This window comes from Adiantum capillus-veneris, chromosome 24, assembly GCF_014529385.1.
Source record: "Adiantum capillus-veneris isolate H3 chromosome 24, ASM1452938v2, whole genome shotgun sequence".
In the NCBI taxonomy this organism is placed as follows: domain Eukaryota; kingdom Viridiplantae; phylum Streptophyta; class Polypodiopsida; order Polypodiales; family Pteridaceae; genus Adiantum; species Adiantum capillus-veneris.
Window position 1 is genome coordinate 121725601 of NC_140954.1, and position 10757 is coordinate 121736357.

A 10757-nucleotide genomic window follows, 5' to 3' on the forward strand; every position below is an offset into this window, starting at 1 on the left:
TCACACACACACACACACACACACACACACACACACACACACACACACACACACACACACACACACACACACACACACACACACATGACACAGTAAACACAATAGTTTTATTAATTCAAAAGTCTGTTAGGGTTACAAAACTTTGGCTTATATACATTCCTCTTGAGAGGCACATTCCCCTCAAAAGTTAATCTTTAAGATCTATCAAAATTAAATATTACAAAAAATGGGTAACCTTCTAAGTTCAATGTTTCTCCAGTCAACACCCCCCCTCCGCGTCCATATTGTCCCTGACATGACTTGTCCATGTCTTTGTCTGGTCTTTAGTCCGTTCCTTTGCTCAATAGAACCCTGGTGGCTTAATCATCTTCAAGTATGATTCATATATGAAGTTGCCGATGCTCATCGTTGGTCCAAAAAGCTTACTGTTATATGTGAAAACATGTGTGTACAAAGCCTCTTCAAAGGCTTGTATGTGGAAGTTAGGTAGAAACATCAACCGTTTTGGTAGAAGTGGTGTAGCACTTGTGGCAAGGGCTGAGTAGAGAGGTTGTAAGCTAATTTGAGGAGAGTGTTTCCCATTGACAATAGACTCGAGTCCGTAGCTTTGTGTAGTGCGAACACCTCCATGCAGGCTAGTAGTGTTTTGCAAATCTTCCTTAACATCATGCACGTCAAATCGAGAGATCAAGTGAAGAGCTTAATGGTGCCCGTTAGGGTTTTCACCATATAAGTCCCACTTATTGTTTCTCCTTCTTTGGGTGGTGGAAGCTTAGGGTAATTAAGCCACATTGTATTCTTTTTCCAAAATCATCGCACGGTCTTTCCAAGTGCGCAGCATTGGTATTGGGCAGAAAGATACATCATCTCTGACATACTTTGGACCATACTAGGTATGCCAAGTACTTTGTGAGACAACACTTTCTCTATTTTGTTTGTGAGTCTACTATTCTCTTGGATATTGCTTGATCTTTTATGTCACCCTCAAAGAGCGGTGTCATCTCCTTTTCCTAAATTTGTTTCTTCATTGTGAGCACTTCATACTTGAGCAAAGGGTAAGGGAGGGATGGATACATCTACTCTTCTCTAATTACATTCGCATCTAGCCTTAGCACTCCCACTGAGTGTAGCATCCTTTTCTCCCATTCTATGGCTACTCTAGCACTCTCTTCAGTGGCTTGCTCTATCAAATTTTGGAGACGGGTCTTGTCCTTTGCTTTCAGCTCCTGCCCTTCTTCTTGAATTTGTGGAGGTATCTCCACCAATATAGGTTCCGTGGAGCTTTTTGGAATTTCCATTGGCTCTTGTTGGGCACTGACTCCTGAGTCACTTAGACCTAGATCTGTATCTTGACCTCTGGCTCTCTCCGCCTCTTGTATTAATTCCATGAGTTGATGCTATACTAGCTTGTCTTTTTTGGTGGCTTCTTCTGCATTCTTAACTAGAAGCTCTTGCAATGTTTCTAACGGATGGTTTTGCTGGTTATTCTCTTCTTGGAGCTCTTGCTTCTCTTTCTTGAGTCTTTCTTCATCTGCCAAGGAGCCTTTTGCTATGTGAACTCTTTGTCTTTGCTCTAACTTTCAGCTCTTTTTGAAGTGCCTTGATATGAGCTTCCAAGACCTGTATGGCCTAGCTATCCGCTTTTGCACTTGCTCTTGCAATTCTTGGGGTCCCTCTTAGCCTTTGTATGGTTAATTCTTGGAGTTCTAATTCGTCATTGAGATCTACTACCTCATCTCGATCCGACTCCAACTCATCCTCTGTCTTCTCTTTCTCCTCTTGTAGATTAGCAATTTCCTTAGATACCTCAACCATTTGTAGGGTGAGGGTATCCCTTTTCACATCAGATTCTTTTAGGATTTTTCTTTGTGCTTCTTGATCTTTCTCTGAACTTTCTGCTCTCTAAAATCTCATTGCAGTTCCTTGGTGATGTCCTCATGCTCTCCTATTAAATTTTATTCCCTCGTCCTGAGCTTGTTGTTTTCCTCAACTATAGTGAGAGACCTTGTTTGGATTCTGTCAAGAATCTAGTGGGAACCTCTCACATCTTCTTCATTTTTTGCTAACAAACTCTTTGTTGCTGGTCTAGATAGTGGTTCACCAACCAAGGGGACTTGGTGGCCCATACTTAGCAGAACTCCCACTAGAGGAGGGCACCATGGTCTTTCCAGAGGCCTCCATCTTGGCACTAGGGGGATTTGTACCAATCCTGGTACTCCAGGCGGTGTTAATTGCAATTTTAGTGGCCTTAGAGAATTGGATAGGTCAAAACCACCACAGATTTCCAATTTTGACATTTGAGACATCATACGCGTATGATGTCTTTTGTGCCCAAATGACTTGAAACTCATATGTTAGGATGTCCATAGCATGTACATAGTGCCTACAGCAACATGATTAAAATTGAGCTTGAAATTGGATGTCAAAACCAAGAATGGTATTTATACACTCAGATTTTTATCATATGGGTGAAAATAGGTCAAAATGATATCCAAATACGATAAAGAATTTCTAGCAAGCAAATAAAGATGTGATAAAAGTGTTGGGGTTGTCAAAAATATTGCAGCATGTCAAATTAATGGGTCTAGACATCATATGCGTATGATATTTGGCTGGATGTATAGCTTTCTCATGATGTGTGCATCACTCAGAAGTGTTCATATTTGAATTTGGTCAAGTGCTCATGTGCCCAAGGCCATAGATGGTGTTTTTGGCACTTGAATTCAAAAAATGAAGTGTATAATGACCAAAACATGCTCAATCATGCCCAAAATGTGGTGTAGAGGCTATACGTGACATGATAATGAATTCTGGATAACAAAAATACTGATAGAGTCCCTATTTAGCAGGTCTAGACATCATACGCGTATGATGTCTGTTTTTGAAAAATAGAAATGTGAGGATGGGGATAGGATGTATATGCTATATGCATGTCTTGTGTCAAACTTCCCTGAGTTTGGAGCATTCTACTTATGGATACGTCCATATTTTGCTTGAGGACACCGACTTAGGAGTTTTTGGCCAAATGGGGGCTTTATGTGAACCAATTTGCATGAGACTTGGTTTGTGAGGTGTAAGGCACTCCAGACATGATACACGTATGATGTTATGATGTCCAGGATGCAAAATTTTGGTTTCAATGCATTGGAAAGATTTGTGCTTGTTCCCTAAGCCCTTTTATCTCTGGTTCAACTTTAAAATTCATTTGTTTAGATTAGAAACTCCCCATTTGATATTTTGGACTCTGAAGTCTATTTTTGCCCTTGGAGATGACTTCCTACGATGATTTCACTTGAGCTTGATCACCTAAGCTTGTTGATGTTGTGGGGCACCTTTCCATGCTATCGGTGTAGCTTTTTGCCTTACGGATGTCCTTTATGCTGATTTGTCGCTCTGAAAGAGTCTTTTAGTTCTGGGTGATGGTCCAGTGGGGGCGACTTTTCATGTCTTGATTGTCGAAGGCATGTCGATGCTGCTCATGAAGTTTGGTGGAAAACAAACGCTCCATCCGGCAGTAAGAGCCAAATGACACTTTGCGTGTCTAAAGCGGAGATCGACATTTTGAGCCACTTTTGGTAGATTGATTATGGAGGAAGTTACATGGGCTTGTAGTAGGCAACCTCAAGGGAGACCTACCCAAGAAGTTTTGTGCCATTTTGGTGACCTGTCTCCAATTGTCTTCTGCAAGGCCCAGGAATTTTAGGGTTTTACTTTTTACCTAAATAGTTATGGAAGGGCATATGCATGCTCATTTAGCTTAGGGTCAACCCCCTATCATGTCTTGTAGCTATCAAGTTATTGGTAATTGAGTTACGGTCCCGTTTTGCTCTCTACCCACCGATGCCACATTGCCACTTTAGTTAGTTTTTCATGTTGAAGTTAGCATTGGACATGAAGAGCACATGGTAATGAGCCTACCTCTCATATTTGATGCCAATTGGTGTGTCATGGATGTCGTACAAAGCCATAGAAGATCCACACGCTCTAGGTCTCTCAAGCTCTCTAAGTGTGAATAATGAAAATGAGCTAAGAAGGGGTCAATATTTCTTATATCGAGGGTTTCGGAACCACCTGCCACAAAATTTGACGTGTGCTTCTATCTCATTGCAGAATTCACCTTAGGCTCAAAAATTGCTCAATTTGAACTTCGTTTGCCCAACTAGAAAAAGGAAAATAGAAAAAGTAATTCAAAAACAACACGATGAACCACTATATACATTTATTTGTAATATTTTTGGCCGGATAGCTCCGTTGTATCATATTTTAGCTCAAAAAATAGCTATTTTTACATATATACACACACACCTAGAGGCTCATTTTTGTCGTTTGTCCTCATATCTTTGTAGAATCAAGTGAAATAAGGGCATGAATACTCGGGTTCAACAAAAAATTTTGTAATCAAACACAAAAACCCAAAATTCCTCATTTTTACATATATACACATACCTAGAGGCTCATTTTTGTCGTTTGTCCTCATATCTTTGTAGAATCAAGTGAAATAAGGGCATGAACACTCGGGTTCACCAAAAATTTCTGAAATCAAACACAAAAACCCAAAAACATAGAAAACAATACCCTTTGTTGCACTCTTTTATGCTTGTTGTGGGTTTGCATTGGCAATGCCTCCCCCCCTCCTAGTTGGAGTCCTCCTGGACGTTGGTGTATCACCCTAGGGTATGTGTTGTGCATGGGTATCAACGTTGTGTTAATGGAGGCCATGTAGTGTAGCCCTATATGCATACTCAGCCAATGCATGGAAAAAAATTAATGTTATGTGAGAGGAAGGTATAAGCAATATGCTTATTGGCATTCAATGCTAAGGTTTCTTGTGTTGACATAACCTATTTTAGAGCGGTGAAATAGTAAACATTCTAATTGTTCCGCTCTTTGTTTAATTGACATTGAATGTTCTTGTATTGTTGGTCTACCGTCTTGCTTCGTGTGGTTGCACATTTGGTTGAATCCAAAGATCTAATATGTCGTATGCTTGGTCTTTTGTTTAGGAATCAACATCTAAGGCTAAATCTTTTGAGCTTGACATAAGCTCTTGGGTATCCAAATATTCTTCTCCATTTGTTTTGATTTTCTGAGCTTTGATCCTGGTTGAATCTTAGGTGTTTGTATTGAAGGGAGTTCCTTGCTCTGTCTTTTTGGAATCCAGAGCTTTTCTTGATTGGCTTGGACTGCAAGCAACTTCTTTGGCACCCATACTTTTTTGAAAGACTTTGAGTTTGGTTTTTTGGATACATCATATGTCACTAGAGAGGTTGCTTTGAGCATGGTCTACAGAAACTTTTTGACTTCATCCTTCTTGATCCAGACCTGCTTATGTGTTGTTGCAAATTGTAAAGGCTTTGTGGGTTTCCCTGACACATTCACTGGCATTTTCTCTTTGTTGGTCATAACTACCTTGGGTAGGACATATGCAAAAGTGGTCTCCTTTAAATTTCTCTTTGGTATCCATTGTTGAACTACTATAAGGAAGGGTTGTTTGCCCTTATATCTTGACTCCATTACCGATTGTTTGTTAGGTATGACATATGCAAAAGTGATCTCCTTTGAATTTTCTCTTTGGTATCCATTGTTGAACTATTGTAAGGAAGGGTTGTTTGCCCTTATCTCTTGACTCCACTACCAATTGTTCGTTAGCTTTGTGTATAGAAAATGGAAAAACTTGGCTTTCCGTTTAGCATGTTGGATGTTGACTCTATCAGAGCTCTAATCAATTTGTACATTATACTTTCTCTACCATGTCTAATCGAGCAATAACTGATGTTGTGATGGCTTATCTTCTATCACATAAAACTTATGCGGATAGACATATTGATTAATGTGCACAAGTATGATTTTCCATCCCATTGCAAATGATTGAATGCTCCAAATAGCTTTGAATATCCTATTATGTGGGTTGGAGTTTTTCCTCAAGTGTAAGCTGCTTGTATAAGTTGTAGGAAATAAGATTTCCTTAAGCTCCAGAATCTAGAAGTGCATTTGCTTCCACTTGGTTACTTCCCACCTTTGTGAAATCCACCGTATCCTTTCCATCAAATTCTGTTTCTTTGGGTGCATTGATCCGTAGTGGTGATCCTTTTTGTTGCCTTTGTCGTAGAAGTTTTCTCTTTGCCATTCGTTTGTTTGCTTTTGCTTTAGCTTCTTCAACTATTTGCTATTTTGCTTGAGTTCGTATCTTCTCCTCATGGACTTTTTGAAGCATGTCCTAGGTTAGTGGCAAATGATACTTTTTAAGCCTACATCCACTAATCTAATTGGCCATTTCATCCCCATCTAATGTAGTAAGCTTGACAACCCTGCTTGGTGATAGATCTTTGATCACAAAGGGTCTCCTCCCTCACTTTTTAAGTTTCTTGGCATGTGGTTTTAACGTATAAACCAAGACATAATTGCCTATTTTAAATTCTTTCAAGCGTACATGCTTATCAAAAAACTCACTTTTTTTAGCGTAGATAGAAGCTAGGCTTTCAAGCAAAGCTCATCTAGCTTTTCAAGGTCATCTATTCTTGAAGATAATTCATGGCACGTCCATTCTATTCGCTTAACTACCCTTAGTGTTGGGATTAAAAACTCCATGGGCAAGATAGAGTTAAGACCAAACACCATTACTGTATGTTGATTCTACTTTTGAAACAGGTTCTACAGTTGTAGTAGGGAATGATGGAACCTTTGATTTATCTCTTATGTAAAGCACTTTTAGATGTGTGTTGGACAGTAGGCTTTGGTATCCATACCTAATTGTTACCATTATAAAATAATTTCTTTTGTAGTTGAACACAAGGTATCCATCTAGAGGTTGTAGCACTCTTGGTGGTCATTGACTTCTTTTGGCCCTTGGTTGTGATTGCTCACTTTTGGTTTAAACCTTGTGTTACATGACTGATCTTAGTCGTTCCATGTTTAGCTACTACTTTTGGTAACCATATTTGACTGTTTCCTTCATAAAATCATTGTGCTTTAGGTAGCTTAGCTGGATTCATCCACTGCTTTACACGTCTTTGTTGGGTAGCTTGATAGAAGTCTGAATTTGGTACCCGTGCTTGTTGCATTACTTATTCCTTTGAAGGTCTTCTCTTTTGCCTTTTGTTGCTGTTATTTCTCTTAGTTGAGGTGTTGTCTTTTATTGACGGCTTGGCTTTCTCTCTATAGAACTCTTTTCTTGAGGTGACTAGGTCAAGGCTATTATCTTTAGGCTTTTGGACCCAAACATTGGTGGTCCCTTGAAATTAGCCTTGAGGAGTGATTGGCTCATTTGATGCTACCCACCCTATTACCTTTGATTGTTGAGCTTGAACTTGTGAGTGGTTTATTCAAATTGGGTCTTTGATTTTGATGTGCTTTTTGGATACTAACACTTCGTTGATTTTTTTTATTTGCTTTTGGAGGCTTTGTTGTGATGGAAATTTGGGTTGACAAAATTTTTTCTTAGGTTTCCATTGCATTTTTTATGGTTTGGCTTTTGTTGATGTTGAGGCTATGCAGAAAGTTTGATGGAGATTCATTGAAGGTAAAGTTGACTTGCAAGGTTGATCTGCTTCAATGTTTGCCTTAGCTTTACCTTTTTCTACTATGGATGGTTTGTTTCTTCTTTGCTTGGGATTCAAATGCTTCTATGACTCTTAGCATTGTTATTGTTGGAGCTTTTTGTCAGGACCAAAATCTCTAAGTTTTGATGGGAGTCAATTATATGCAAAGCATCCTTGACCCTTAAGTACTCAACTTGAGTACGGCTTTCTGCTATGCCAATGCTAGGAATTGGTGTTTTCAAACTTGTGTACATTGTCTTTTCTATATCTTTGATTGGTTGATTTTCTATCATTATCCATGTGACATAAGACATTAGGTTCTTTGTAGCATAAGGATCTATTATTAGATTAATAGAATCGATAAAGACTAAAGATTGAATTAAAGCATAATAACTACTCTTTGCAAGTGTTATAACTAATAAAAAAAGCTCATAGATACAAAAAATGATGTCCCTATATATAGGGAGCTCAAAAGGGGGGCTAAATCCTATATCTAGGGAGTGATTGTAGAGATATAAAAAAAGGGTCCAATAAGAGAGAGAGAGAGAGAGAGAGAGAGAGAGAGAGAGAGAGAGAGAGAGAGAGAGAGAGAGAGAGAGGTTGGAAGACTACAGCTAGTCTTAGAGTGATTTAGGGAGAGAATTGAGGGTGCTAAATGTAAAAAGGCCATAGAGAGAAAAAAAGACCCTTTAGCCTTATTGAAAGCTTAAAATGAAGATTTAAACTAGGACTAAGGTACTCCTAAGCTAGGGCATTAGGCTTGATCTCCAACAAAACCTCCTTCAAGTTGATGACCTAGCACAACAAAAAAAGCTTTGTGATACACCTACTCAAGGTTCATTCTAAGGATACAACACACTTGTAACTGTGTGGTTCTCTTAGATGGATACAACAAGAGAGTTCATCCAGCTTAGGAAGATACTAGGTAGACTAAAAGAAGGTGTTTTGAGACACAAAAAGACTTTTGCCTAGCTTGTATAAACCTTTAGAAGGCCCATTCTTTGTCTATATGCACAAGGTTGGCCTCATCTGAGGTAGTCTTTTCTTCATCTGCATCTTTTGAATTTGACTCTCTGATGTACATTGCATTTATCCGTGGTTTAAGAAAACATGATTCCTCTGTGTGATTGCCTTTGCCACAAAATGTGCATACAGTGCCTTTTTTGGAGTCTTTGAATGATGTGTCCCTTTGAGGTTCCCTTGAGCTGTTTCCTTTGTAGAATGGTCGTTGACTTTTGTTGGCCTCCTTACTTTGAGTAAGGTATGCTCCTTGTATTTCAAAATGTTCATGTTTCTTATGGATTCTTCTTTCTTCTTCTAAGAGAGATGCCTCCACCTCAGCTAAGATAGGTGTGGGGAGATTTGTTAGGGTCGTAACTAGGCTAGAATACTCATCAAGAGTTGAAATACTTTTGACGAGAGCAACTATTTTGATATCTTCTTCCACATCTTTGTTGATTCCTGCTAATTGTGACTGTAAACTCTTGAATTTGCTTAAGTGTGCTGACATAGTAGTGTCGGTAGCTTTTGTCAATGAAAAAAACTCTATAATTAGCATGATTTTGGATGTCTTGGAAGTAGTACCAAATACTTTTCAAGGAAAACCCAAGCTTCTCGTGCAGTGGTGCAAGAACCAATGTGATGTATAAAGACATCTTGTAAGCCTTCCCCTATAATACCTAGAGCTTTTAGATTTCTTTGCTCAAATGTTGTGGAAGTTTCTCTAGTTGATTCCCTGCAGGTTCTCTTCCTACAATATCCCATAATCCCTTTTTCATAAGTCTGAATTTTATTCGAGTTTGCCATGTGAAGAAGTTTGTGCCGTTGAATTTTATCACTGATTTCCATACTAGGAGTGGTCTTAATAGAGTACTACTCTACCAGTGTCTAAAACTCCGTACAAAGAGAATGATTTAGTTAATTGGCAAATGCTTCTTGAACAGAGATTTATTTGGGTTGTTGTGGTTCAACATACCAAGTTTTGCAGTATGGGTAGAATTTCTTTCTAGCTGTCCTATAAATTCTAGGACCATGTATGCGTGTAGCTTTGGAAGTTACTTCTTCTTCGTCACGGTTTACTGGTGTTTTAGTTTCGTTTGTGATTATGCTAATCGAAGATGAGTTTTTACTCATTGCCAGAGAAGGTCTTACCTCTTGAATTTATTCAAAGGCAGTGTCTATTCTCTTTTACAAGGGGATTTCCTCCTTTTTTCAGAGTCAATAATTCCTCAAAAAACATGAGCCTTTACAACCTTAGGTTATTGGTCAATAAATAACCTAAGTCTTGTGAGGCAAGGGCTTTGTATTGGGTGAAGGAGAGCCGGTTAGCATCTTCCTCGAGAACGTCGAGAGAAACTTTCGGGCTTTAGATCAAATCATGTTAAGGCACTCTGCCTCGGGAGGATTTTAAGACAAGCAATGTAATAACCCTATTTGACACGCCTTTTGGAGGCCTTGCAAAATTTTTATAAGGGAAGCTTATAATTGTCTGCACAGCGAAGCTGTCGGGAGTGATGGACGCCGTTCCTTGCAGGTGATAGCTACGAGCCAGTATCTGGCGAGTGGAGTGTCTGAAGTCGATCGCCATGCAGTGGATTAGTGATCCATGCGGTGAAAGTCATCAAAATGACTGCGCAAAGTGAGTCGCCATGAAAACGATTTGCAGCCATTGGTGGGCTTAGGCAAGGCTGTTGAAGTTCTGTGCATGCAACTTGTGTGTGGGAGACCACGATGGGCTTGATTGAAGATCCCTACGGTAAGTCATGGCGAGGGAAGCTCAAATGCTGAGACGCAGAGATGAGCCAATGCTGCCGTCCAATCCTTCTGGGAGTTTGAAGCTTTGTTTTGGAGAAGCAAAGCTAGTTTGATGCTCGCAAGGAAGCTGATTGTCCATCCTCTACAATTGCTTTAGCTAATTGTATTGTTGTAGACAATTTCCATTGACGACAGTGTCGAGCAATTGAAGAATTCAAAGATGACCGCCTTCACTTGAGACTTGAGTTGAACTTTGCTTAGGCTATGAATTATTAAAAATGCCTTGAGGTTCTATAATTTGAAATATTTTCCGAGAAGTTTTTGATCTCTTCTCTGCGAGGCTTGAAAGGTTACCATGATGAAAGCTCACAGACATTCTATCAATCTTTTGTTGAATTAATCTGGCTCTAATACCATATTAATAGAATCGATAAAGACTAAAGACTGAATTAAAGCATAAGAAAT

General features: G+C 39.2%; 1 non-coding gene across 1 annotated transcript; it reads left to right on the forward strand.

The window, feature by feature from the left end:
* Positions 1-9840: 9840 nt before the first annotated feature.
* LOC147427048 (U6atac minor spliceosomal RNA) lies at positions 9841-9962 on the forward strand. Its single transcript, XR_015186323.1, has one exon. It is a non-coding gene; the product is annotated as a U6atac minor spliceosomal RNA (small nuclear RNA).
* Positions 9963-10757: the final 795 nt, after the last annotated feature.